The sequence below is a fragment of the Rhinolophus sinicus genome, linkage group LG07 (assembly GCF_036562045.2).
Source record: "Rhinolophus sinicus isolate RSC01 linkage group LG07, ASM3656204v1, whole genome shotgun sequence".
NCBI lineage: Eukaryota > Metazoa > Chordata > Mammalia > Chiroptera > Rhinolophidae > Rhinolophus > Rhinolophus sinicus.
In genome coordinates, this window is record NC_133757.1 from 55,198,915 (window position 1) to 55,225,953 (window position 27,039).

At 54.4% G+C, this 27,039-nt stretch overlaps 1 protein-coding gene across 5 annotated transcripts in view; it reads left to right on the forward strand.

Moving 5' to 3' along the window:
* Nucleotides 1-27,039, forward strand: part of ZMIZ1 (zinc finger MIZ-type containing 1) — a 231,337-nt gene that overhangs the window by 42,328 nt on the left and 161,970 nt on the right. For 3 of the 5 annotated variants that reach the window (XM_019749483.2, XM_019749486.2, XM_019749485.2), the window contains exons 2-3: nucleotides 5,243-5,360; nucleotides 23,820-23,907. The gene's annotated coding sequence lies outside the window, so the exon portion shown is untranslated. The remainder of the gene's footprint in view (nucleotides 1-5,242; nucleotides 5,361-23,819; nucleotides 23,908-27,039) is intronic. The other 2 variants (XM_019749484.2, XM_074339673.1) reach the window with 1 other exon arrangement.

Consider the following 27,039-nt stretch of genomic DNA (forward strand, 5'->3'; position numbering starts at 1 on the left):
TGTGCGCCCTGCATCCCTGATACATAGTAGACACTCAATAAAAAGTGGGCTGGATTTAATGAAGGGGGTTCCCAAAAGCATGTTGGAGTGTCCCTTTGTTAATGTGGTGAAGAGGGGAGGCGGGAGTTCGCAAGCAGAGAGGCTAACCCCCCTGTGCCAGAATCCCTTCAAAGCTTTGGTGCCTGGGTAATTGCTGGGGGCTGTGGCGGCCCCTCGCTGGTCCATCCCGCCAGTGCCTTCCTTGTCTGCAGGAGCCAACTCCCTGGGTTGCCCGTGTGATCACTCTCCAGAAAACACCCCAGTGGAAACTGCATGAATGATTGATAAGAGCTGAGAGCTGTTTAATTTTTTCCCCCTGTTTAATGGCTATCAATAATTTAATACGCTCTCTGTATGTTTTTAAGAAATAGCACCCATTTTGCCGTCTCCGGTTTAGCGGGCTAAATGATTTAAGTGTTGGAAATGTGCTCTGAGGATGGAGGTTGAGCGAGTCAGAGGAATCTGGAGGCTGGGGGTGGGGAGAGGCAGGTTCAGAGCCAGCCAACAGCATCTTGGCCTCTGTGTGTGTGTGTGTGTGTGTGTGTGTGTGTGTGTGTGTGTGTGTGTGTGTGTGTAGGGGGGAGGGGGGAAGGGGGAAGAGGGAGGGGGCGGGGCGGGTAAAAGCCAGTGCCTCTCTGCTAAGAGCAAGATAATTGCTTTTCCGGGTCTCACTGAGCAGCAGCTGAACAGCTGTCAGCTCACCCCCCCACCCCAATGCTGAGCTTTTCTGGATGACTCTGGGGGGGCTTTGCGGGGCGGGCTAGGAAGGCACTGCTGCTGGTACTATCATGGGCGGAGAACCCCCCTCCCCGTGACATCTTTGCCCCCTTGCAAAGCTCTTAAATCATATTATTTTCATGATTCAGTTAGTCTGCAGCATCTTCCAGATGGGGTAGGAGTGGTATGGAGTGGGGTCTCAGAATCACTAATCTCGGACCCCAAAGGGACCTGGAAGGTCATCTGCCGCTTCTCCCCGAAACTTTCCAGATGCAAAGGATCACCTGGGAGGACTTATTAAAAATTTAAATTTCTGGGCTGTATTCCAGACCCACAGACTTCCATTCTCAGGGGAGAGGCCTGGGAAGCTGTGGGTTTAACAAGCAGCCCAGGTGATTCTTATCATCAGAGGAGTTCAGGAAATACAGAGGCCAGCTTCAGTTCTGAGCTTATAACCGTGTTTCCTCGAAAAGAAGACCGGGTCTTATATTAAGCTGTGCTCCAAAAGACGCATTAGGGCTTCTGTTCAGAGGATGTCATCCTGAAAAATCATTCTAGGGCTTATTTTCCGGTAGGTCTTATTTTCGGGAAAACACGGTAGTACCCAGGGCACCACATGGCCACACCCCTCTCTGCTTGCATGCCTCGGGGGATGGGGTGCTCCTATACTGTGAGACATCACACCCACCTGTGCTCCAGTGCAGAGTTCCTTCTGAGTTTGTCTGGACCCATCGGACTGCTCATCTGCATGGAGTTACCTCTCCTTCAGGACAGACTGCCTCTCCTGAGTCATCTTGACCTCTCTGGGAGCTTTTTTTCTTAGCTAAGTACTCTGGGTATGAGCGAAAATGCCCCAGGGAGAGCCCAGGCATAGGGGTGGGGAGGGACTCTCCCCTCCAGGCCTGGGCACCCCTTCCCAGGGCCCGGCAGGTGACATGGTGCTCTGTGCCCTGCCCCTGGTGGACTGCAGTGGGCACGTCAGCCTGCTGGCAGGTACCACCCCACCGGCAGCACAGTGGGGTCTCTGAGGGAGGCAGAAACAGTGCTGAGCCTCAGAACTGTCTTGGCCTGTGGGGCCAGTTCAACCACAGGAGAGAAAAATGTGTCTCATCAGAGATTACTGACTAACCAAGATCTCTCAGATGACAGTGGGGAAACTGAGGCCACAGGAGACTCCCACAAGGTCACGCATTCATTGAGGATGGAGCTGGGACTGCAAAGATGAGGCAGGAGGCCCAGACAGGGGTATCCTGAACTGAGGCCTTGGTGCTGGGGTTCACCTGAGACCTCACCTCAGTCACGTGAGGGCTGCAGGCGGGCTTGTACCTTCGGGCTCAGTGCTGATGGAGACTAGTCAGTACACTGAAGGGTTTCAGGCAGAGCCAATATCCATTTCTCTAGCATCATAGCTCTCCTTTGCTTTGCCTGGCTGTTCACATTGTTTCAGCAGAGATGCACTCACTGCCAGTCCGCCTTGCTATTTTATTTTAATGGATAATTAAGAGAGAAGGAATAGTACACATTTCATGGGTGTCATTGTCCACTGCAAAATAGGGGATCCCTGAAGTCCTCCCCTGCTCTATAGACCCTCTTTGCACCCTAAAATTCAGCCCCACCTTTGATGTATGGGGGAGAAGCCCGAGTCCTGTGAGGTGCTGGCCTACAGACCCAACTTGTGATGGCCAATCCTCCCTCCCCTTTTCCCCCCCAAAGCCTGCTCTGATCATCACAGCATCACTGTGGGGGTCTCGACCCTGGGGGAAGAGAAAGAGGGGTGCTGCCTATCTCTGACAGGGCCCCCGCTTAGAGAGCTCCAAGATCTTGGGAGACAGAAGGGAAAGACTTAACCCTACACTCAGGAAGACCCAGCCCCAGCGAGAGAGCTGTGTGAATATGGACACCTAGGCAAGGCCTGGAGAGGTCTGGGAAGGCTTCCAGGAGGAGGCCCTGCCTGCCCTCAGGCTTGAAGCACAATAGGAAGGGGAAGGGCGTCTTCCAGGTGCAGAGAGAGGTGTGAAGCGTTGCTGTGAGTGTGCAGAGGAGTGAGGTGAAGCAGGCAGACCAGGGTGGGGCTGGATCTGGTACACTGGGCGGACGGAGAGCTCCAGAAGGTTTGTTTGTTTTTCGCTTCTATTGAAGTATTACATCAATGCAGAAAAGTGTGTGTATCCTAAGTGTACCTGGACAGGTTGTCACGAAATGAACACACTCATGTCACCAAACAGATTAAGAAACAACATTCCATACTCCCTAGACACCCCCCTCCATGTGCCCCCCTTCCGGCCACTGCTCCCCTTTGAGGATAACGACTATCCTAACTTCCAACTGCCTACTCTCAGCTCTCTTTTGCTGCCCCAAAACCACCCCAAAACTTAGTGTCTTAAAACAAAGAACCACTGTTTACTATGTGTCATAACTCTCTGGTTTGTCTGGGCCGTCCCTCTGCCGGTTTGCCTTGGGCTCTCATGACTCCAGTCACCTGAAGGGCTTGCTGGCCTGGAAGGTCAAAGAAGGTCTCAGTCACATCTGCCGGTTGGTGCTGCCTGTTGGCTGGGGGGCCTCAGTGCTCCGTCCCCCAATAAGGTGGACCTGCTTCCTTCCATGGCCAGGCAGCGTTCCAAGAGAGCCAAGGCCAGAAACGGCAGGATCTCTTGAGGCCTGCTCTCTGTAAGTTACAAATGCCACTTTTACTACCAGATCCTAGGGGTGAAAACAAGTCACGAGGCCAGCCCAGATTCAGGGGTGACGAATGGACCCTACCTCTTGATAAGAGGAGCTGCAAAGAATCTGTGGCCATATTTAATCCACCACAGCACGGAGTCGTTTTGCCTGTTCTTGACCTTTATCGAAATGGACCCGTGAAGTATGTTCTGCGTTGTGTCTGGGTTTTTTGGTTAACATAGGGTTTGTAAGATTTCTCTCTATTGTTGGATATAGTTGCAGGTCATTCTGTCTCATTGCAGTGTGGTAGTCCATTGCGTGCATACACCAACTCATCCATTCCTGGGAAGTTTGCATTTTTCGGTTGTGACGAATGGCACTACTATGAGTATTTTAGTCCCTATCTTTGGGTGACCGCTTGCCCATGTTTCTGTGGCAGTGGAAGTGCTGTGTCGCTGATGGACCACAGACCATGTGGTAGGAGAGCCTTCCAAACTGGTCTCCAAGCTGGTGAGCAGTGTGTGCCCCACCAGCAGTGTTTGCAAGGCCAGGAAGGCTTTGTGGAGAGCAGATGGTCAATGGGTGTTTTAGAAAGGCCCCCAGCCGAGGCTGGGTGGAGGACTATCTCTGGTCCTGGGGCTCTCTGTTATGTCCTCTCTGCCTCAGGCCTCCAGGCTGGGGGAAGTAGGATCCTCCGACCAGATGGCCCTATTCTGAGTGTGATATCTGTCCTTTTACCTACCCCAGGGTCCTCCCACTGCCCTCTCTCTTTTACCCAGAAGCTTCTTTCCGGGGCTGTCCCGATCCCCAGCAGGCTGGGGAGCTAGGTGCCTGCAGGAGCTGACGCGTGAGAACACCGGAGCTGGGGGACTGCCGTTGCGCCTTCCATCAGGCAGGGGGCAAAGCCAGAGACTTGGGGTCTACTTCTGGCCTTGCAGCTCTCTTGCTGCAGGACCATGGGAGGAATCCTTTCCCCTACCAAGGCCTCAGTTTCCTCATTTGTCTAATGACAGACAAGAGCCTCAACCTCACTGAATCTCTTTCCTCTCACCAACCTGAACCCTGTGTTCTAGATTCTCACGGGGGCAAGGGCATCAGGAAGCCCTTGGAGAGCTTAGCAGGCTTCCTGATTTCAAGGCACCTGTCAGTTGGTCAGTGTAGTTCAGCTTGTTCACTGAATGCCTTTATTGCACCTTTCATCATTCATTTGTTCATTCATTCATCCATCAAGCAGTCTCCGTGGGTTTGCTAGTCTCAGAGAACAGAAAGAGAAACTAGACCTCATTCCTGATGTCCAGCAGCTCTGCCCAGGGAGGAGACCTGCCCGTAGAAAGCTGGAGGAGACATGGAAAGCCAGGCCCAAAGCTGCTGGGGGATGAACACGGAAAGGAAGGGCAGGTCGGAGAGGGCTTCCCGGAGGCATCTGAGTGGAGTTCTAAGGCCAGTGGGGCTTTGGAAGACACATAAGTAGGGCGAAAGGGCTCCAGGCAGAGCACCCTGCGTGTCCCAGGGCCTGGGACCTGGGGCCTGGGCTGACTGCAGCACTGTGGTGGGTCATGCCTGCGTGGCTGCTGCAGCCCAGGGTGCACAGGGGCTGACCTCACGCTGGGGGGTTCCGGCTTCTGCTGCACAAAGAGATCGGCCTTTATTGGGGGTTGGGAGGCAGCATCAGCTTCTAGAGTGGCTCTACTTCTGTGGGCCAGCTTGGCTTTCCAGGAGGTGGCCAGAGGGTCATGGGAAGGTGGGACCCAGAGGTTGGTGAAGGGGGTGGGGCCACCCACAGGGTCGGGCTCAGAGCTCACTGTGCCCCTTCCTCTCTCTGTAGGACTTGCAGCTGTGTTCTGGCCACGTCGGGCTGCTGGGCCGCTGCCTCCTTGGCCTGCATCCTTTTCCTGACGCTGTCGGCAGCCTCAAGTCCTAGTCGTGGGCAGAGGCCTCAGCAGGTAAGCATCGTGGGCTGGGCTGTGGGGCACCGTGTGTCTGATGGTAGGGGTCCCAGCCGAGTGGCTGGTGCTGTTCCGGGGCCTGGAGCGCCAGGAGCTAAGCTGTCTTCACTGAGGAATTAGAAGAAGGGGTTTATTTCTTAGCTTTCACTTCTCCCTTGGCCTCCTCCTCTCAAAGGGAGCCAGGCAGTGGAGGGGGTGTGGCCTGGCCTGGACTTGGACCTTTGTTTTGATTCTGCTGAAACTCCCACTGTAGCCTTGGGTAGCCCTGTCCCTTCGCAGCTAGGAGCCTCAGTTCTCTCATCTCGTCCATGAGGATAATAATGTGACATCGTTTAACATTTTGAGCACGTAACTCTGTTCCCTGTGCTAAGTACTGGATGGTTATTAACTTTATCATCTTCACAACAACGCTGTGAGGCAGGTGCTATTATCATCCCCATTGTACAGGCAGGAACACTGAGGTTTGTGGTTGGGAAGTGACTTGCCCAAGGTCACACACCTGGCTGAACCCCCATGGGGATCAGTTCCGGTCTGTGTGGCTCCAGTGCACTAGCCCCTCTCCCTGGACTCTTCTGCCCCGGCCTTGCCCTCCTCTGCTGGCTTCTTCTGGGGGTGGGTATCATAGCAATCTTGGATATCGTCAGAAGTGCTGGATCCTTTCCCAACTTAGGTCAAAGGGAAGAGGCTTTTACAAGGTGACAGTGGCTGCTTGTTGCCTGGTGTCATGACTTATTTGTGGACGTGATGTGATATGAACCAGACCTGGCTTCCAGGGCCCCCGTGGTGGCACCAGGGCCCCTTCTAGAGGACGGTTATGTTGGCTGCCTCTCTCCCCCTCTGCCTCCCAAGTTCATTTTCCCAAGCTGGTATTAAGCACTTACTGTATGCCATGCCTGACTTCAGGCCCTGAGGTGCAGTGGAAAGAGTGTTGCGTCCTGTGCTCTGGGGGAGAAGCAGGGAGATCACAACAGATGTGCAAAACCCAAGGCAGTGGGGTAGACGGGTCCATAGGTTAGATGGGGACTTCTGGGGCAGGTGACTCAAAATGAGTAGCGTTGTGGGAGACAGGAGCGGGGATGGATGGGAGAGCCCGGCAGGATGGGAGATGAGGTTGGCAAGGCGATGGGAAGATTGTAAAGGGCCACAAATGCCAGGCTGGAGAATTAGATCTCAAGGGCAGTGGGGAGCCATTGAGGGTTCTAAGTTAGGTAGTGGCCTATTAAAGGTGGCTCCAATGGAGGGGCCCCAGCTGAAAGCAGGCCGACTAGTGGACTGTCCTAAGGGCCCAGTGAGAGGTCAGAGGCCTCACCTAGGGCTGGAGCAATGGGCACGGACAGGGAATGAGAATCATAGGAGACAGAGGCAGGGAAGTTGGCAGGATTTGCAGTTGGCTGGTGGGGGTGTGGGGGTGGCATGAGGGCAGGAAAGCTGCCATGGTGTGGGATGACGGAGTTCTGAGTGAGTGTGGGGCGTCTGGAATCAGGAAGGCTTCTTAGAAGAAGTGGGCCAGATTGTAGGCCAGAATATCTCTGAGAGGGCTGAGATTTTCATGAAGAAGAAGACGATTTGGGTGGCATTATACGCATAGTTACACAGGTGCATGATATTCTCATCTAGAAGGACAGATACACGTACAAGTTCCAGAAGATTCTCCCAACCCACAGTCATACTTATGTCCATGAACACATGTACACTGCATACTTGTACACACAGACACACATGTGCTTGTAAATGTCCGTGCATGCTAAGGGTAGACAGATGTGCGTGTGTGTGCAGGCGCACACACACACACACACACGAATGGTGGTGTGTGCACAGACACGTGCAGAGATGTGGAGAGGCACGCTCCTTCTCATCATGCGTGTGTACACAGCCACCACTCAGGCATGTTACAAACATGCACATGTGCACACAGATAACTTGCATGCCCATACGCACTCGCAAACGTTCACAAACTTCTGTGTTCACTTGCTACACAGATGCACGGGCACAAGCTGTCACAACACATGGCATTCTCCCACACGTGCAGGGGTGCGCTCACGTGCACGCACAGGGAGGGTGTGTCCCAAGGAGAAGGGGCTGTTTTTAGGGCTGAAGTCAGCTGTCCACTCCCAGGCTTCACAGAGGAGCTGCCACTGCTCCACAGCCCCTTTTGGCTCCCCACTCTCTGTAGGATCAAGGTCAAACTCTGTGGCACAGCCTTTGAGGCGCCCAGGAGCTGCCTCAGCATGTGCTTCCAGCTGTTGTTGAATGAATTTTCCTCTCCAGTTGGATTCCTGACTCACCGCACCGCACCCCAGGAAGACCCTACATCTCTACTCTTCTGTGTAGGAATCCAGGCCCCTCCTCCAGGCAGTCTCCCCTGCCTGCCTCCTCTAGCATCAGGGAATTGCTGCTCCTCTTAGCTCCCACTGCCTTCATCCATCGATGGCATCCACCTGGCATGCTCTGCTGGAGACTCTGTGCCCTCCGCCCCAGCCTGGAGCTGTGCTCACCCAGCTCCTCAAGTGCAGATTCTTTTGAATGCCAGTGCTGAGCATGGTGTTGGAGCCTCATTAGTGTTCAACACACTCTGGCTGATGAAATGACTGGACCGCCAGCAAACTTCAAAGTACCTACCAGACAGTTTTATGTAGTGTGGAAAACACGTGTTATGGTGTCAGATAAAATTGGGCTGAATCCCAGCTGTACCCCGATAGCTCTGTGACCCTGAGAACGTTTCTTAACCTCTCTGTGCTCTGAGTTTCCTCATCTGCACAGTGAGATACTCCCAACTTTACTGAGTTGTTGAGGCCCTTGAGATCATTACAGTGTGTGACCTCTGACCTATTCTAAGTATCTGGTTTTACAGACCAATGAATAACTGCTCAGAGAGGGGCAGTGACTTGTCCAAGGTCACAAGGCAGGTCTACAGCAGGACTGAGGCTTGAAAGAAAGTCTTGCTTAGAGCGTCTGCCAGAACAGCAGCCCCACCCTGCTGACCTAGGGAGTGTCCCACCTCAGGCAGGAATGACCAGTGGGCTGTAGACTATTTTGGGCTCCAGGCTGGGGTAGGGGTTGCAGGGTCAGGGCAGGCTGGGGTGGAGGGGCCTGGGCTATAGGCGACACATTCCAGGCAGAGAGCCGGGGGTGTGCATTCTCAGCTGGCACTGAAGACTGACAGGCACGCCACATGGGGACCCTGGAATCCCAGTTCTGTATGGCCGTGGCCAGGCCTGCTGGAAGCTGGGCTTGGCATTCAAGGTCTTTGCAGCCAGCCCCAAACCTGCCTTGCACCATGTAACCCTGGAAGTCTGCTGCCTGACAGCTGATGGCACATGCTGGCAGCATGAAACCACAAACCAGGAGCTAGCCAGGGACTGTGAGAGGCACCCTAGGTCCCTGCCCACAGAGCTCTCGTCACAGCTGTTTAGAATTGCCTCAGATGAAACCCAGATCTGGCCTAGCTCCAATCCCTGCTGTCCCCTACATCCTTTTATAAACGGCAGTCCAACCGTGTTATCCCTTGTGTGGCCACAGCCCTTGGGGCCAGCTCCGTCACTCACCTCCATCTGCCCGCCCACCGTCAATCCATACGCCGTGGAGCGCGCACCACGTTCCAGGCTCTAGTGTGAGGATTTGTGTGGCTGCTTCACTGAATTCCTCCTCACTCAGTGAAGTAGGTTCTGTTCCCATCACTATACAGATGAGGAAATGAGGCACAAACAGGTTAAGCCACAAATCTGAAGTCACGGAGAGGAGTGGCAGGGCTGGAAAACCCCAAAGCCTAGGCCCAGAGTCTGTACCTTGAGTCATATCAGTGCCCTGTGCATTTACCCACCAAAGGGGTTTTGAGTGCCTTTTATAAAGTCCCAGACCTATGGGACAGTCGTCATGCCCTCAGCAAGATACCCTCTCACTGTGTCCAGACTTTGCTGGATGTTAAAGCCCAGACCAGCTGGGACCTTCTCACCTCTGCCTAATGTGGGACTTCCCCGAACCTAGGGACCACACAGTCTGCCTGGCTGGGGGAACTAGGCTGGCACCTGCAGGGAGGAGCAGGGCTGGGAACTTCTCAACTCCAGTTGGCCAGACCCCTGGCTCCACCAGGCCCCCTTCAGCACCCCAGGCACCTCTGGGGCCTCTCCTGAGCCTGGGACTAGAGTTCTTTACTAGGGGAAAAAGCCAGTCTCCTGAAATACTGAAATCTGAAGCTGTCCAGGGTGGAGCCCAGGTGTCACCCTCTTGCCACCATCTGCGTCCTTGCCTGATGTGGGCCTGATTTCAGCCCAGGGATGAAGTTAGAAGGGAGACATGAATGAACCTGTTCAGTGATGTGGTGGGCACAGAGAGGCCCAGAGACCAGCCCAGGGTCACACAGTATCATCATGGCAGGTACAGGAGGTAAGCAGGCCAGGCAGGTGGCATCCTTCCAGGCATGGTAGGGCACGTCTGGGTCCCATCCCTGGCTCTCCCAGAGTCTGAAGGTATCCTTGCCGATTGTGTGTGATCACCTGTGTAGGTGTGTGGGGCTGCACATGCACTCCAGGGACCCCTGACCTCAGCCACAAACAGGGCTCCCCAAGGACCCAGAATTGGTAAACGACACCACGAAGGGTTCCTTGGGTGTTACCCACTGTGGGTGCTTCTCCCTCCTGCTGGTGTTTGCTCACCAGGCTCTCACTGAGCTCTAGAGTTTGAGGACAGCCGCACCCATGCCCTGTGTCCCAGGTGCAAAGCCTTGGTGACCTCAGAGAGGGAGTAGACCCTGGGTGGGGCTGCGTGCACGCGTCTTTATTTGAATCATAGTATTCTGGCTGCCTGTGGGTGGAAGGGTCTTTAGAAATTACCTGGCCCAATCCCTCATGGTACAGATGGAGAAACTGAGGCTCAGAGATAGGAGGGCCCACCCCAGTGCAGCCCAGCCTGGTGCTCCAGGCTTTCAGCCGAGCTCCATTGCCACTCTAAACTGCTTTGGATGCGCGGCGGGTGTGGACGCTGACGGGGCCCAAGACCTGCAGGGGTGGTGGAGACCTGGGGCGTTCAGTGATTGCAGAAAGGCAGGACTGACCCCTGAGGGGCAGAGTCCGCAGAGGGTAGGGTCAGGGAAGTTCTGGGAGTCTTTGGAGACCCACGGAGACCGGAACTGAGGACTATGTAGGGAGCCCTCCGACCTAACTCCTTAAGCCTTGTTTGTTTCCCACCTCCTGTAGTCACCACCTCCTGCCAAGCCTGCTGCCATTAGGGCTTCTCCTCTTATGTGTTTACCCCAAGAGCCCCTTGAGGCCTGGAGGTTGCAAGCCTGAGGCCACAGCAGAGAGAATGCTCTTGAGTCAGGGCCCAATTTGAAAGATGACAAGATGCGAGAGGGTGGGACAGGAAAGTGGACTCGGGAAACCAGGGGCCATCCATGTCCCGCCTCAGCCCCCTTCACCGAGCCACAGCCGGTTGCCCAGCTGCCTACAGTCTGGGAAGGGCATGGATGGCCCCTGGTTTCCCAAGGGGAACTGCGATATGTAGAACAAGTGTCTAGCTGTTCCCAGTAGAGGGCAGGGAGGGCTACCTGGAGGAGGTGGAGCTCCCACTGGACCCTGAAGAATGAATGTGACTTTGAACTAAAAACTTTCTAAGGAAAGGGACCATCTGGGGCAAGGCCCGGAGGCAAGCGTACTTGGGGCAGATCAGTGAGGCCGAGACTGGGCAGTGAAAGAAATGAGGGTGGAGATGCCCCCTAGAGGCCAGATAGCAGAAGGAGGAGGAAGTATGCCCTTGGCTTCTAATTTGCTAAATGTCCCTGAGCAGATCACTGCTGTACTTCTGTGCCTCAGTTTCCCTGGTATCTCTGGAGCTCAGGCACCTGGGAGCCACAGCAGGGCAGTGCCTCAGTGGAAAGTCTGCCTTTGGAAAGGGTGTGAGTGGGTGCCAGGGTCCTGGGCTCACCCCCAGAGTTGGGCAGCTGGCCCAGGATGCTGCTGCTGGACACAGGGTTTCTCTCCGGCTGGGGAGAGTTGACCTCAAACTGCGAAGGTCTTCCAGAAGTCTCCCCAACCAGGACTCAGGACGGGGTGGGGGGTCAGGACCCAGGATGGAGGGGGCGGTCAGGTCCCCTGGGGCAGACCCACCTATGGGTTGTAGTTCCAGCTCCCCAGTAGACCCCAGAGCTGAGAGTTTAGGGTGGGCTTCCCCCTTTCCTTCCTGCTTCTGGAGAAGTGGGGGAGTAGGTAGCGCTCCCCAAGGCTGTGGGTGGGCTCAGAGTCCCACAGAGAAGAGGTGACCCTTTGAGCCCTGCGTGTAATACCAGTCCTGTGATCTGCTTTGGGCCCCGTGGGTGCCTGGCGCCCCTCTGGGTGTCGGCCTTCTCTGGGCTTAGCCAGGTGGTGTTCGCTGTGCCTCCACTGACCTGCAGTGGCTTCTCTGTCACCCTCTCCTATCAGTAGAGTGGCATGGCAGCCACAGGCTCTTGGACTCTCAGTACCCATGATGGTGCAAATCCCTCCAGTTTGCACAGCAGCCAGCTCAGGCCCCGTCAGCTGGGGGCTGGCCTGGGTTCCCGCTCAGGAAGCCCAGACTTCTTTTCTGGAATAATATATAGCAGTCTCCCTGCAGCAGGAAGGGCAAGCCACCCTCATGCAGTGCCGCTTCATGTCCCTGGCTCCTGTCACCCTCATACTGTCAGGGAGGGTTAGCAGGGGCCCATTTTCTAGACGGGGAACTAGAGTCAGTGAAGAGAGGCGTGAGACTTGGCCAGGGTCACACAGCCAAGCCAGGACTCAAGCCCAGTATTCTAGGCCACTAGTCAAGCGCCTTTTGAGACGGAGCCAGTGTTTCTTGCTCAGGGCCCCAAGGCAGATGGATAGGGCCAGAGCTTGAGAAGAGGAGGTAGAGGAAAAGAGCCCTACGGGGTAGGAGCCCAAGTTCAGAGGCCCCAGTCACTGTCTCTTCCCCCTGGCTCCAGCTACTTGAATTAGCTGGGGCGGCCAGTGATACTGACATTTACCTGGTGGGGAGAAGGCCCTCCTCCCTCTTGAATCAAGATGCTAAAAATAACCAGGCCCAGCTTCCCAGGGCCCCTGCCCAGCCAGCACCTGCCTGCCTGTCTTGGCGACCTTTTTCCTGGGTGCTGGAAGCTAATTGCTTTGTGAGTAGTTCCTTGTACTGAGGACTTCCCAGGGGTTGGAGCAGCGATGGCATAGTCAGTCCTGCTTGACTCCTGAGACTGAAGATGGGTTCCCCCAAGGCCTACCTGCCCTGCCAGCTATTGGGGTGATGGGCCCGTGCCTGAACCCCAGCACCCACTCCCTTTTCTCCCTGGGTGCAATACCCTGCTGGGCTGGCCACCCTACCCCTAGGTGCTTGGGCCCATCCCTTGAGCTACTAGAGTTTTTCCTGGGCTACCTGGACTCTAAGGGGGGAAAGGAGACTGTGCCGCTCACCCTCAGAGTTACCTTGAGTCCTGTACCATGCCCCACACAGATGTAAAGTTGTGGCCCCTGCCCTCATGCTGCGTGTAAATCCTGTTAACAAGCAGCCAAGAGGAGCCCAGACTTTGGAGTTAGATATGTTTAAGTCCAGCTGTGTGACCTTAGCACATTTCTGAGCCTCTGTATTCTCAACTCTGAAATGGGAAGCATAATTGACCTTGTACTGTTGTTGCAGAAAGCACTGGATCCAGAGAGCTGGGCCCCTGGGGTGGTAGGAGGCATGAGTGCCTCGGGCGCTTTCTTTTCTCTTGCTGTGTAAATAGACCTTGGAAGCCTAATACATTGGGTTGATATATTCGGTCCAGGAGGGGAAGGTCTTGAAGACCCAGGCAGAGGACTGGGGACTCAGTCTTCCTGAAAACAGGGCCCCCCTGCCCATTCCCATGCACCTCCAGGATGGCCTGACACCCTGTGTTTGCCCAGTTCATTGTGACCAGAATTGTGTTGACACTGGCCTACATGCCCCTGGCTGTGGGATCAGCCCCGTGAAATTGGAAGTAGTTTCTGAACTTGCCCACTGTGAGAAGCGGGACCGGTGGCTCATGTCCTCCATGCCTTGGTTTCCCCATGTGAAAATGGGGATAATAATGGCCCCTAACGCATAAGCATTGTGAGATTAAATTAGCCACATACATCCAGTGCTTAGCACGGGGTCTGGCACAGAGCTCATGCTTGGGGCAGGTCAGCTAGTCCTCGGAGCCGTCGGTGGCAGTAACAGCGGCCACCTGCCGTTTGTTGAATGATTAGTATCAGACGCTGTGTCAGATGCTAAGTACTTTTCACACATCATTTCATCTTCATGACAGTCATACGCAAGGTCCTCCTATAAGTTCTATGTTCCAGATGGGGAAACCGAGGTACAGAGGGTCACACTCAGTCTGAAAGTGGTAGAGCTGAAAACCAGAACTCAGACTCAGCCCTGCCAGCCTGACCCGCCGTTCGGGTTTGCCTGGGACCGTCCTGGTTTTAGCACTGACAGTTCCCCATCCTGGAAGCCTCTCAGTTCCAGACCCTCCAGGACAGTTGACGTGCTGTCCCCATCCAAGTCCTTCACCCCACTCTTAAGCCTACGGGCCCCCCGAACCCCTCCTGGACTGCGGGGCTGGTGGGTGCACTCTGGGCTGGGCCCACGCCCACACCTTTCAGATCCCTCTTCCAGCCCCATCTTCCTTGCCCACCCTTGAGGCCTGGCTTTAGTATCCCCACCCAGCTTCTCTTCACTCGCCCCTCTGCCAGCTGGAGGGGCATGGGTCATCACGCCTGGTGGGTCCTGGGCTGCCCCTCATTAGCCCTCAGTCTCCCTGTTTGCGCCTCTGCTCCTGGCTCTCTAGAGACTCTCTAGAAAACTCTTTCTTAAAAGAGGGAAGGCAGAGTGAGCCTCCGACCCCAGCCCTGGCCCAGGCAGCCGGGAGAGATTGCACTGGCCCTTCCGGTGCATTGATGGAGAGCACTGCTGACAAAAGAGAAAGGTCAGCAGAGGGACAGAGTGGACTTGGTGGCGGCTTGCTGGCCATCAGTGCCCTCCCCCAAGTCAGGGCTTCCTGGGGGGAGGGGCCCATTGCTCCTTGGGGTCCTGGTCAATTTATATTGACTTAGTCAGCGGTCAGCAGAACTGCTGGGGAGACCCCTGAGTTGCCCTTGACGCCTCCATCTCCCTCACCCCACATCTGACGGTCGGTTCAACCCTCTTAACCATCTCTGGCTCTGGGTCCCCCTTGCACCCACACCCTCTGCTGGCGTTCGGGTCTCACCCTCTTCTTGCCTCTCAGTGACTGAATCCTTCCCAGGCCTCCGTTGCCCTCCCCAGCTCCCCACTGTGACCAGAAATAAAGTCCAAACTCTGGGGCTGACATGAAGGCCCACTTGAGCTCGGTGAGGCTGCCCAAAGCTGCCAGTCCTCCCCCGGGACCCCAGTCTGTCATCCCCACACTCGGACAAGGGCTGAGCCTCTCCTGGCGCTCTCTCCCTGCCTGGGCATCTCGTTCCCCCACACATGCTTTTCAAGGACCTGCCCCACTGCCTTCCTCACCCGGGCTGCAGCGTCAAGCCCACTGCGACCAGGATTCCAGTCTGAGCACTGCCACTCCATGTATTGCCTCAGACTCCTCCTTGAACTGCCCGGTGCATCTCCCAGCCCCCAGAGGGGAGGGCAAGAGCTGTCTGTCTCTCCAGCTGACAGGGAGGCCAAGCCCCCATGAGGGCAGGAGATGCAGTGGTTCGTGCACAGGCACTGGGGTTTGACCCTAGCTTCATCACTTATTAGCTGTGTGACATCAGGCAATCACTTAACCTCTCTGAGCCTCAGTGGTGTCATTTGTGAAAAGGGGGTAATAATAGTCCCTTCTTCACAGGATAGTGAGATTCAATGAAATGTCGCATGTTAATTGTTCCCAGGGTCCTTGAACATTTTAAGCATCAATAAAGTCAGCTATCATCATCATTGTAAGGGCAGTCGGGTACCATATCCGTGAAATAAAGGCCCTTCCCTCCAGATGGGCACCTCCTAGTTCTTTGGACCCTCCACTTCTGCCCCCTCACTGTCCCCCTCTTTGTCCTTTTCCTTGTCCCAGCACTTCTCTCCCACATTTCCTGAAACCCCCAGAAGGCCAACCCTCCCTGGCCTCCTGTTGTCTCCTACAGACCTGCTTCACCCACCCCACCCCCACGGAATGCCTTCAGATCTGGGGCCAGGATTTATTGTTTTTCCCACAGCCCCTCAAGGTGCCTGGAGCACAGTGGGCGCCTAATAAGAGTTTGCTGGCTTGCACCAAGCTCCATCGAGCCAAAGTCACCTCCAAGAACAACACAGCAATGACCAGGTGGGCCTGTGGGCCCATCTGCAGGCTGTTGAGGGGGATTTCTGAGACCAGGTCTGAGCCACCTTGCACATGCCCACTCTGGCTTCCTCAGTGCTGGGTTTTGGGGGAGGTGGGGGAGGCGTGGAGGGGGCAGCACTGAGGTTGGGCCTCCCTGTAGGAAGGTTTTTCAAGGCTGGTTCCTCTCCTGTCCTCTGAACTGTTGTGCCCTGTTTTGTTTGCCCAGGTCCTTTCCCCACCCCCACATTTCTCTGTTAAATTGTGTTATTATATTTAAACAAATCAATTGCATTGCAGAGTTTTTCCTGTCCTAATGATGAGTTTGCAGCACAAATGCCATTGATTTCTCACAGCCCTGAAAACCAGTTGATGAATAGCACCGGGTTTGTCTTTGGAGAGGCACTCAGAGCAGTTCTGCGCAGCCCCCTATGCCCCTGCTTGCACTGTCCCCCATCACCGCCCATCCCCACCCCACATGTCACTGCTGCCTGCAATGGAGCTGAGGCAGTGTGACAAAGGGAAACCCCCAGTGCCCGCCAAGGGTGGAATGTCATCACAAGGGGCCTCAGCCTCTTGTGCTGGTGAAACAATCATAGTGGAGATTTTTATTGATTTTGGCCAAAGGCAGAAGCACAACTTACAGAGCAGAGAGAAGTGGTACGGTGTGATCTTTGTCTTCCTTACAAGTTCAGAGCATGGTCCTGAGAGTGACAGCAGAGAACAGCTCAGATTTCTACACCTTGATGGGGCTGCGTGGGTCCAGAGGTTAGAGAGCTGTCCACACTGGGGAATGGGAAACTTCCCTTTGTGAAATCCTTTGGAACCTCCACGTTCAAAGTCCTGGCTAAACCGCCAGGCAGGGCTTTGTCTTTCAGATCTCTGCCGGAAGCAAGGGCTTGTTTGAGCTTTCTAATGACTCCAGGGCTTGGGTGGGCAGGTATTACTGTTCCCAATTTAGAGACAGGCAGCCTGAGTCTAGGGCAGTCACGGGATGGGGGAAGGGCTGCTGGTTGTCCGAGACCAGTATTGCTCCAGGCCGAGTGCAGCCTCCGTGCTCCCATCTCTCTCCTGCCAGGGTACTGACAGGGGAGGTTCCTCTTCCTACCAGCCCTTTTGCTGCCCCTTTACCCCTCCCTGAGCTTTCTGTCTGTGGAGCCCAGGTTGTCACGTGGAAAGAGCTAGGTGCCCTTCACCCAGGGGTCTCAGTTCAGCTGCTCGCAGCATGTCGCAGGAGCCTGTGAATTGGGCTGGGGTAAGGCCGGACAGTGTGGTGGGGACTGTGGCAAACTGGAGAGCACCCTCCTCGCCTAAACCCTTAAAAGTCACAGGGGTTTTAACAACCCCAGACCCTTAAAGCTATAGGACATGCGGATAGGACTGTGGGCCTCTCACCCATTCCAATTCAAGCCTTTGTTTTGGAGACCAGAATGTGTGGCCTGGAGTTGGGAGTGGCTCTTCAAGGTCACCGCACAAGGCAGTGGTGGAACTGGGGGCCTGAGGGGGGGGGGCTCTCAGGCAGAGCGGCCTCCCCTTCCCCCAGGCTTGCCGAGGCCTCTCCAGCAGTCAGGGTTGGGGCCAGAGTAAGAGGCAGGACACTGGCCCCTCACTCAGGAGACCCAAGAGTGGCCCGCGTGTCCCCCCTTCCCTTCGCCCTCAGAGCACTCACCCTCCCTCCCTCCCCCACAGACAAACCTCCTGTCCCTCCTAATCAGGTTAGACTCCTGCTCCACGCTTGTGCTGCTGAGCTGGACCAGCTGCCTCTAATGGCCTGTCGACCTGTCCCTCTCCCTGGCTCTGGGCGTGGGGGAGGGGAAGCTAAGACGAGAACTACGAGTGGGAAGGGTGCCCTACTCCCTCAATGCAGACCTTTCCACGGCTTCTAGGATCCAGTCTACACCCTTAGCTTGGCATCCAGGACCCGCTGCCATGAGGCCCTGCTTATTTCTCCAGCCTCCATGCCCCTGATGCACTTTCCTGTGGTCACAAGATGCTCTTTGCTACCTCCTTGCCTTTGCACATGTAGGACCTTTTGCTACCTCACACCTTCTCAGAAAACTCCTACACATCCTCCAAAACCCAACTCTTGTCTCTCCTCTGGGGTGCATCCTCTCAGGACTCCTGCCCCTGTGCTCCCACTAGGTGCTCCACTGGTCTGGAACTTAATCTCATTGTGTTTGGGTAAATTGTTCCTAAACCTGGTTCCCCTTGACTTCCTAGAGGAAAGGGAGAATATTCTAGAAGAATATGCCTCAGGGTGCAGCACAGAAAAGTGCTCAGTGAAGAAACAGGGCCAGCAAAGAAGAGAGAAATGGGGACCAGGAAAGGGAAAGAGAGGCAGGAGTGCAGGGAACAGCTGATCCCAGCCCCTCCACACCACTCCAGCCTACTTCCTGCCAGGGAGGCCATTCTCTGTGACACATGCGGAGCCTGAAATAGACACATGGGGGCCTTGATGGTGCACTTCACCTCCCAACGCTAAGCACCTCCCCATCCCTTGGGCACTGGAGCTCCCTCTCCTCCCGGGGCCCTGACCCTGCATCTGAGACCTCTCCTCAAGCGGTGCCCAGGCCTCACCCCTCTGTTCTTGCTAACTTTGTTTTATAAATAAACTATATAAATAGGCTCCTCTGATTCCCTTGGAGCACAGTGTTGAAGGCGTAGGGCACTGCTGCAGGCATAATTGTACTACCCGAATCCATCAGCTGCCTAATTACCATTCATTTTGCATTTATTTCTGCTAATTAAAAAGAGAGAAACTCCTAACAACTTTTACGTAAATACTATATTTGTTCTGTGTTAAGATGGGATGCTAATTTGCTGGTGATTAGCTGATTATCTAATTTTATAGCTGTCACATAGGATGGCCTTGTGGGGAGCCTCCGCACCCCAGACACCACTGGAGGTCCCCGATCAGGTGTTAGAGGAATGGGTCAGGAGGGTCCTCATGGGTGGTTAGAGTGTCTGTCTGAGGCCCAAGGGTCACCAGGAGCACTGCACCTCGTTAGGGTTGGGGGGCTGCAGTTGGACTGAGAGCTAGGAGGAACCTTTGGCTCATTCTGTACAGATGGAGAAACTGAGTCTCAGAAAGGTCTAGCGTCCCCCAGTAAGACAGTGGTGGAGACAGAACCCTGACCCAGTGTTTGGGCTCCCCCTCCAGTGCTCGTCTCACTGCATAGACCTATTGTCAGGAGGAATTTGCAGGGCGATGGCTTCCTCTACAGCTGGAGAAATAGCTGGACCAAACTCTAGCCCACGTAGAGGAAAGAAATAGCCTAGTCTGAGCCCATGGCATAAACCAGACCCTCTTGTACCCTTCCGGAAACCTCTGCCTCCTCCCACTTCCCCATCCAGCGAAGGGCTGGGCTCCCACCGCCCCCTGGCCACACTTCCGAGGCTAGCCCCCTCAGCCAGCCCTCTCAGCTTCAGCCAGCTTCCCCGTACTGGCCTGCACCCAGCCCAGGGCCACTCACACTGCAGACTGTCAGGACATGTGTAAGGGTCTGAATTTCAGACCTTAATACTACGTACTATTTTCACATGAGTTAGAAAAAAATATTAATGTATCAAACCCTTGATTTCACAGGTGATATTGCTTTGGTTAAGTAAAAAGCAAGTGATTGGTTCAAAGTGATTTAAATAACAATACATCAATAATTTAGATGGCGCTTGGACGAGGCTTAAAGTATCTAGTAACTGAAGTTGGGGACACACTCAGGGAAGGTATGACAACACCAGGCTAGGAGACCAGGCGGATGAGGGCAGGGCCAGCAGCCGGGACCTGAGGGCAGAGTTGGCCAGTCGCTGGCCTGCAGGACGTCACTGCCCCATCCCATGCCGAGGCCGACAGTGCCCCTGGCTCATGGCCTTCTCTCCCCAGCCCTGCAGTCAGTAGGAATTAGCCCACCACAGAGTAATCAAACAGAGACAGTTTAAACAGGACTCTGTTTCAGGGAAGTCAGACTCTGCTCCATCTCACCCCAAGTGACCAGCTGCAGATGAGTGACTTCACGGGGACTCTTTGGCTGGACAGGCTCCCCCGACATTGGTGGTTGAGACCCTGACTGACCCTTTGCTCCATTTTTTTCTAGATAATCTGAAAATGGCCAGTTCTAGGTGTAAAGGGAGAATGGCTTTGACTAGGCCAGGTGTCATCTGGGTGGCCAGAGTGGTCAGGGCCGGGTGGCACGGCCTATTGGGAATCCCAGAGGCCAGGGTTCCGGTGCAGGCTGCGCTTTCTGAGCCTCAGTCTCCTCCTCTGTAAGTGGGAGGCCTTTGTGCTTTGCTCCCAGGCTTGCAGCAATGAGCCTGAGAGCCATGTGCAAAGTGCCTCTCAGAGAAGCGCTCAGTGCAGCTGGTGGGAAGCCCGATTACCCGCCCAGGGCCCCCCTTGGCCATCCACCCGCCGCCATCATGTCTGTGCTGGGTGACCCCACTGCCGCCAGAGATCTCCTGCTCATCTGCCCTTTTATCACCCTGCACACAATCAGGGGAAGCCTGGAAGGCCGCTGGGGCCAGACAGATGGAAAACAAAGAGAGAGAACAAAGGCACTGCTCTGAGGAGGCCAAAAGGCAGGGTGCCTCCTCCCTCTGCCGCCTGGCCAGCCTGGCCCACCAGTGCCAGGCCTTGGCCACCCCCAGGCTGCCCCAGTCTGCCCCACCCCTATAGAGACTAGCCTCAGACCTCTCGCTGGGTGACCCTTGGCCAGTTGCTTCTCCAAGCCCCCCTTTTCTTAGCTATAAGATGAGGGAGTTGTGCAGCATGCGACATGAGCTTCAGCAAACTGCACCCCTTCCCCCGCCAGAGGTTCCTTTGGTGCCGGCCCAACCCATCTCTAGGACACCCATCCCCCAGCCCCAAAAATCAACTTGGATGCCGACTTCTGCCCATAGAGAGGACCCCAGCATGCCCTGGGTAGAGGGAGGCAAGCAGGAGGCAGTTTACAGCCAAGATCTTAGTGCTGGGTGTGTAGCGTTTATGTGGAATGAATGAATGGTTTAATCAGAAGGGGACTTAACTCAGTGCCGGCCCTTGGTGGCTGCTGCTGTTGGAGCCTCTGAGGGAGGGGAAACTCGGCCCCCCCCCCAAAGCAGTAGCAAAGAGCAGTGGTTGAGGGCTCATAACAGCATCAAGGCCAGGCTACCTGGGTTCTATCCTAGCCGTGTGACCTTGGACTGCTTTCGTACCCTTTCTGTGTCTGTGTTCTTATTTGTTAAAATGGGTATAGTACCTACCTCATATATTGTGGTGAGATTAAACGAGTTAATTCACATAACATACTTCAAATGGGACCAGATAAAGGTCCATTCGTGCTAGGTACTATTACTATCTTCTGTTTCATCACTGTTATTGATTAGAGGTAGATGTACTGGGACATCCGTTTCAGCCTCCAAGCCCCTGCCCAGCATCTCAAGGGCGAGGGTAGGAGTTTTGCTGGCAGCTAGGTGGGGAGGGCGCCAGGTTGCTTCCAGGAGCACTTCTGTGTAACCATTTCTGGTGACTGTTTAAAGGGGCCTGGCGTCCTAAGGCTCTAGGAATTTGTTGTCATTTCTTTTCTCGTTCTAAATATGTATTTGCAGTTTTACATATATTTCTAAAGAGAACCTCCAAAATAGTGTAAGCTTCAGGCCCTGCCAACCTGGACCACCCTTTGCTTATTTCTGCTACCCTTATTGTATTTCCAGGGCTGGCCCTGCCTGCCCCTGGGCAGCCCCAGCAGAAGGATGGCCTGGGCCTCGGGGCTGGAGGGACCTAACTTCTCTCCCTGTAGACAGATGGGTTATGTGCAGGCCTGCCTCTGGACACCCCACACTTCAGTCCATACCCCACACCCCAGGTTGGGGGAGCCCTGAAGAGGGCAGGCAGGAAAGTGCGACCTTCATCGTAGGTCTCCTGAAGGAGACCCCAGACGTACAGGGGTCCCTGACACTGTGCTATAGTCTGGAACCCTGACCCTTCCCTCTCCACCCACCCCCACCCTGTGTGTGCCCTAGTGGGCAGGCATAAGGGACTGTTGGGGCCGTGGGAAGCAGGTTGCTGAGTTGGAACAGTTGCCCCTGAGCTGTCACCAGGGTTGCTGGCTATGTGCCAAGCCGCGGGTTTAGTGCTGTGTAGAAGCCCAGGATGGCCCCTGCCCTCAGAGCTCTTGAGGTATCTGGAACCACAAGATTCACACCTGGAAGGGCGAGGAGTGGGCAGGGAGTAGTGGTATTCGGCCCCTTTAAGGCTTTGGTGTATCAGAGAGAGGAGTCAAGAGAGCCCAGAGGTCATGAGGGCCGGACACGGGGCGGGCCTCCTGGAGGACGGGCTCCGGCCTGGGTAGGCCTCTGGAGGAGTGGGAGACTTGGGCCTTGGTGCCTCCGCTGGCAGCAGGGCCTCTTCCCCCGGGCTCTGACAGGGACATTTATAACTCACAGCTGTGCCGTCCTGGGCCCAACGGACTGTGGTAAACCGATCTGGCTTCAGGAAGTCGCGTCCTGAGGCCACTCCCCACCCCGACCCCACACTCTCCTTCACCTCCTGACACCCACATCCTGTTCTCCGCAGGAGGAGCAGCAGCTAGGGCATGGGGCCAGGGGCCCAGCCGGGGTCTCCAATCTGTGGGCAGAGCAGTAGAAATTAGAGAGGCTCAGTGAGGCCTGAGAGCTGCGAGGAGGGCTGGGATCACCAGGGACGGCCCCTCAAGGCACACACAGGGAGACCTGGGCCACCACGAGAGCCTGCAGGAGTCAAGGACCAAGAGCTCAGATTGTGACGGGTACATTCTGTGCTTCCAAATCTAACTAAGATGGAGATACACTCCTAGCCCCTGCTGACCATCTCCAGCCCAGGGGAGCTCAGTGTAAACGGCAGAGGGGAGCCAGGGGCTTCAGGGAAGGCTGGGAAAAGATACCATTTTGGACGCTGGGCCTCTGCATAGCCCGCAGCCCTACATCAGGACACCCTATGCTGGGACCAAATTCCTCAGCCTCGTGTCCATTTGCCTAGATTCTCAAAGCAGAGTTCACGTTTGGGGAAAAGAATGGTGTTGCCCAGTGCTGGCACAATAGGACAGTATCAGAAGTACCTAGTACTCCATGACTCGGACCCCTGACCTCCCGGCCTCAGTCGCTGATTCTCAGGTCCTGTGAACCAACCAATCCTCCCCATAGGACTGTCTTTCTCCTTTCATACACAAAGAGACTGAGTTTGCCAAAGCTTGGCCTACGTAACTCTGGTAACCTGTGACAAGGTTCTAGACTTGGTACCTGAAAGAACATACATTTTTGTTTCCTTGGCTATATATTTATTAGGAATGTATAACTAGCATATCAAACCAATTATTTCGTGGATATGGTTGCTTTGGACAAGGCCAGATTTATTGGAGCTAAAAAAAATAAGTGAGTTCAAGTAAAGATAACTATTCATTAAGTCATTGTACAGATAGGATTCAGCTAGGACCATGATTCATAAAGGGTACAGGAGAAGACCTGAAGTTTGCGGAATGCAAAATAAATAATCACCAGGGCTCTTCTCTGCTTTAAACTGTTTCTGTACCTCCTCCATCATTTTTAAGCAAAACGTCCAAGCCTGCATGCAGGACGGGACCTGGGGAATACAGGCTGGTTTTCCCCAGGAGGTGCACACACATAAAATGGCTCCAAATGTTGGTCAGAGGTCTGGTGAGCAATTCATAATGAGGAAAGAATTCAGGCAGGGGTCAAAGAGTGGCTTTGGAAGTGGCTGCCGGCCGGCCGTGTTAGATAATTCCCGGGAACCAGGCACAGCACGGAGAGTAGAACATGGCAGGGGCTCGTAGACCCGGCTAAAAATACCCAGACAGCTTCTCCCTGTGCCCCCCACCCCCAACCCGTGTGTGGGCCGCACAGGAAGACCATGGCTTTTGCTTTTCTCACCAGGAAGAAAAAGACAACACAAAGCCCCTGAGCCCCAGAAGAAACAAAACTTAGATACATTAAAAAAATTTTAAGACTCTTACTAGGAGGAGTTGGCTTGCTTGTTGGAGGCCAGCAGGCTGCGGAGACAGCCGGCTCTGATAAATCAGGCATCCCAGGGCGTGCTTAAGTGGCCCCAGAGGCCACTGAGATTAGCCCGGCAGTAGGGGACAGAGGTGGGAGGGAGTGGACTGCTGTCTGCGACCCTGGCCACTCACACATGTCCACCTCTCTCCCTGTGTACCCAGGACGAGGAGGCTGTTGGTGTCAGCCCAATGCTGCAAGGGGTGTGAGAAAAGAGCTGTCGTCTGTCACTCAGCTGCCAGGCCTAGAAAGGTAACACCAGACCCTTCCTGACTCAGGCTGCAGGCCTTCTCTGCAACTCCTTGTATGTGTCCAGCACAAAGGCCTCTGTGCTTCAGTTTGTCCATCTCTAAAATGGGTCTCCCACTTATCCAATTCTCAAGGATTCTGTGAATCTTTTAGGCCTGACCGCTATTTGAAATTAAGCCATCTTAGTAGTAGCCTGGCCCAGTTTGAACGTTGGGGGCATAGCCAGGGGTCCTAGCCCTTGTGGGTATAGCATTAAGGCCACGAAGTCCGCAGGGCCAGTCGAGGCTTGAGAAGAGAGTATTTTCTAAGGTGCTCTTGGCCAGAGAGATATTTCACTAGCGATGTGGCTATGGCAGTATTTGTAACTCCAAAGTAATCTCCTTGGCAGCTCTGTGCAAGAATTATTATCTGCATTTCTAGACCATGAGACCGAGGCACAGGAAAATGAATGGGCTTGCCAGGGGTCCACAACAAGCTCTGGCCACATCAGAGCAGCTTGACTGTATCCTATTTGCCATATCAGCCTCTACACTTTTACTGCACTACATTGGTCTGGCCTGTCCTCCCCAGACTAGTCCAGCTATTGATCCAAAGCAGCGACCAGTCTTTATTACGTGCCTGTGGAGGGATCCATCCATCCATCCATCCATCCATCCATCCATCCTTCATCTAGTAACCTATCCATTTGTCCACCCTCCCATCCAACTATTCTCCTATTCAGCCACCGTTCCATCTATCCATCCATCTTCCCACCCAACCATCCTTTCATTTACTCCCCCGTCCATCTACCCATCCACCCATTCTTCCAACCATCTATGTACTCATTAATTCACACATCAAACACTCACTGCTCTTACAGCAGGCCAGGCCTCCTGCACTCTGGGCTAAGCTGTGAAGATGGATCAGATCCAGTCCTGCCCTGAGATGGTGTAGTCTGCGATGGAGACAGACACATGATCCCAGAACCAGGCCAAATTCCATAAATTCAGTGCTCAAGGCTTGTGTCGTGCATGGGAAACGGGGTGGAGCCGTGTGCTGGCTCTGAAGCCAGGCATTCAGGGAAGGCTTCCCAGGGGAAGTGGCATTGTTCGTTTAGTCAGCCCCAAATGTTTATTGAGGAAGTCTCTGTGCTAGGAACTACTTGATGTTTTGGAAACACAGCAGGGAGTAAAACTGACAAAACTTCCTTTCCTCATGGCGCTTTCATTCTCATGAGGAGACGTGGACAATAAAATCCCCAAACTGTGATATATACCATATTTTGCCGGGTATATAATGCGCTCCTGTGTATAACGTGCACCCATGTTTTGGGCCCAAACTTTCAGGGAAATGGAATTAGCACTACCCATGTATAACGTGCATCCTTATTTTTCCCTCCCAAATTTGGGTAAAAAAGTGCGCATAATACACCACAAAATACAGTATGTCAGATGATGCTATGTTTTAAGAAGGGAAGTTAGCCTAGTAAAGGATCAGAATCTACAGGGTGGGGTAAAGCATTCTTTGACAAAGGGTGCTCAAGAAAGGCCTCTGACAAGGTGACATTTGAACAGAGACCTGAATGCAAGGGGGCAGTGAACTGGGGTACTTGGCACGTTCAAGGAAGTAGCAGGGAAGGCATGTGGCTGAAATGAAATGAGAGGCAAGAGGAGAAGGCAGAGAGATCCTGGGTGACCTACTCGTGTAGATGGGCAGGAGTGGAGCCAGGAGATGGCCGGGAAGCTGTGGTCCACATCCAGGCAGGGGCAGTAAGGAAGGAGATGGGAAGCCATCGAAACCTGAATATATTTTAAAGACCTTGCACACAAGCTTGCGGGTGGATTGGAGGTGGAGGATGAGAGAAGAGGGGGAGAGTCAAGGGAGACTCTTGAGTTTGGGACAGGTAGTCATTTACTCAGCCAGGGATGGCGGCCGGGGAGTGCTGAAGGAGCCAAGGAGTTGTATTTAGACAAGTTAAATTTGAGATGGCTTTCAGACATCCAAGTAGAAAGACTGAGGAGGCAGTGGGATAGATGAGTCTGGGAGGCACAATGCATCCCGACTGGAGATATATATGTGGAAACTGTCGTGTGTAGATGGTGTTGCAAGCCATGAGGTCACCTCGGGATCCAGTGGAGATACAGCAGATCAGCAGTCTTACTCTGAGTCACTGGGCATCCAGCCCTCAGAGGGAGGGAAGATGGGGTGGGGGCAGCAAGCAGTTGGAGAAAGTGCAGCCAGCGAAGGAGGAGAACCCAGATAGCGGGCTCTTCACGGATGAGGAATATTTTGCTGGCAGAGAGGAAAGGACATGTCAGGCAGAAGGAACAGCATAACAAAGGCACAGAGGCCCCCATAATTGAGCCATGTGTGGAAAGAGATGGGAGGGATGGAGGGAGGAAGGGCCAGACCAGCTTCCCTGTCCACACCTGGCCACACAGGGGCCAGGGCTCATGGGTGTCTGGCTGGGCTGTGGGGAAGCCCATGTCCGGGACCCTCCCTATCACCCTGGCCAGCATTCCCTGGTCTTAGCTGAGGCTCTTGCCCTGATGTCTGCATACTTTGCACTTTCTTTTAAGAAGCTTCACCTACCTCTCCTGACCTTCCACCTCCCCTCTGGGGCTCCTGGGCCCCTGAGAACTTCTTCCCCTTGACTGGAACACTTGTCTGAAAACACAGGGCTCAAGGTGGTAGCTGCCTGCGGTGGGGAAGAGCCCCCAACAGTTTCCTATTGAATCTCTAAGCACTGCCTGGATCCTTGATCTTAAAAGAAACTGTAGAAACTTTGCTGGACTATGAGTGTGTCAGAGCTGTCTGCTAGCACTCAACATTTAGAGCAAACTCACCAGTTATAGCAGCTGAACTCATTGCTTTTGGTTGGCAAGTGTGTGCGTGATTAGGGGGTCGGGGTGGGGGGAGGCATCCACCTTTGTGCACCATGGTGTTTTGCACTCAGCAGTCAGCTCTCAGCTCTCAGTGGAGTGAATGGCCACAGCTCGGTCAGCAGAGAGGAGGCGCTGTCACCCACCAAGCCCTGAGGCTTGGCAGATGCTCACCATGGTGCTGGAGGTGGGGTAGGAGGTGTCAGAAGAGCATGCAGCCCACCAGGAGTCCTCAGGGGCACAGGCCATCCCAAATGCCCAAGTGAACGCAGCC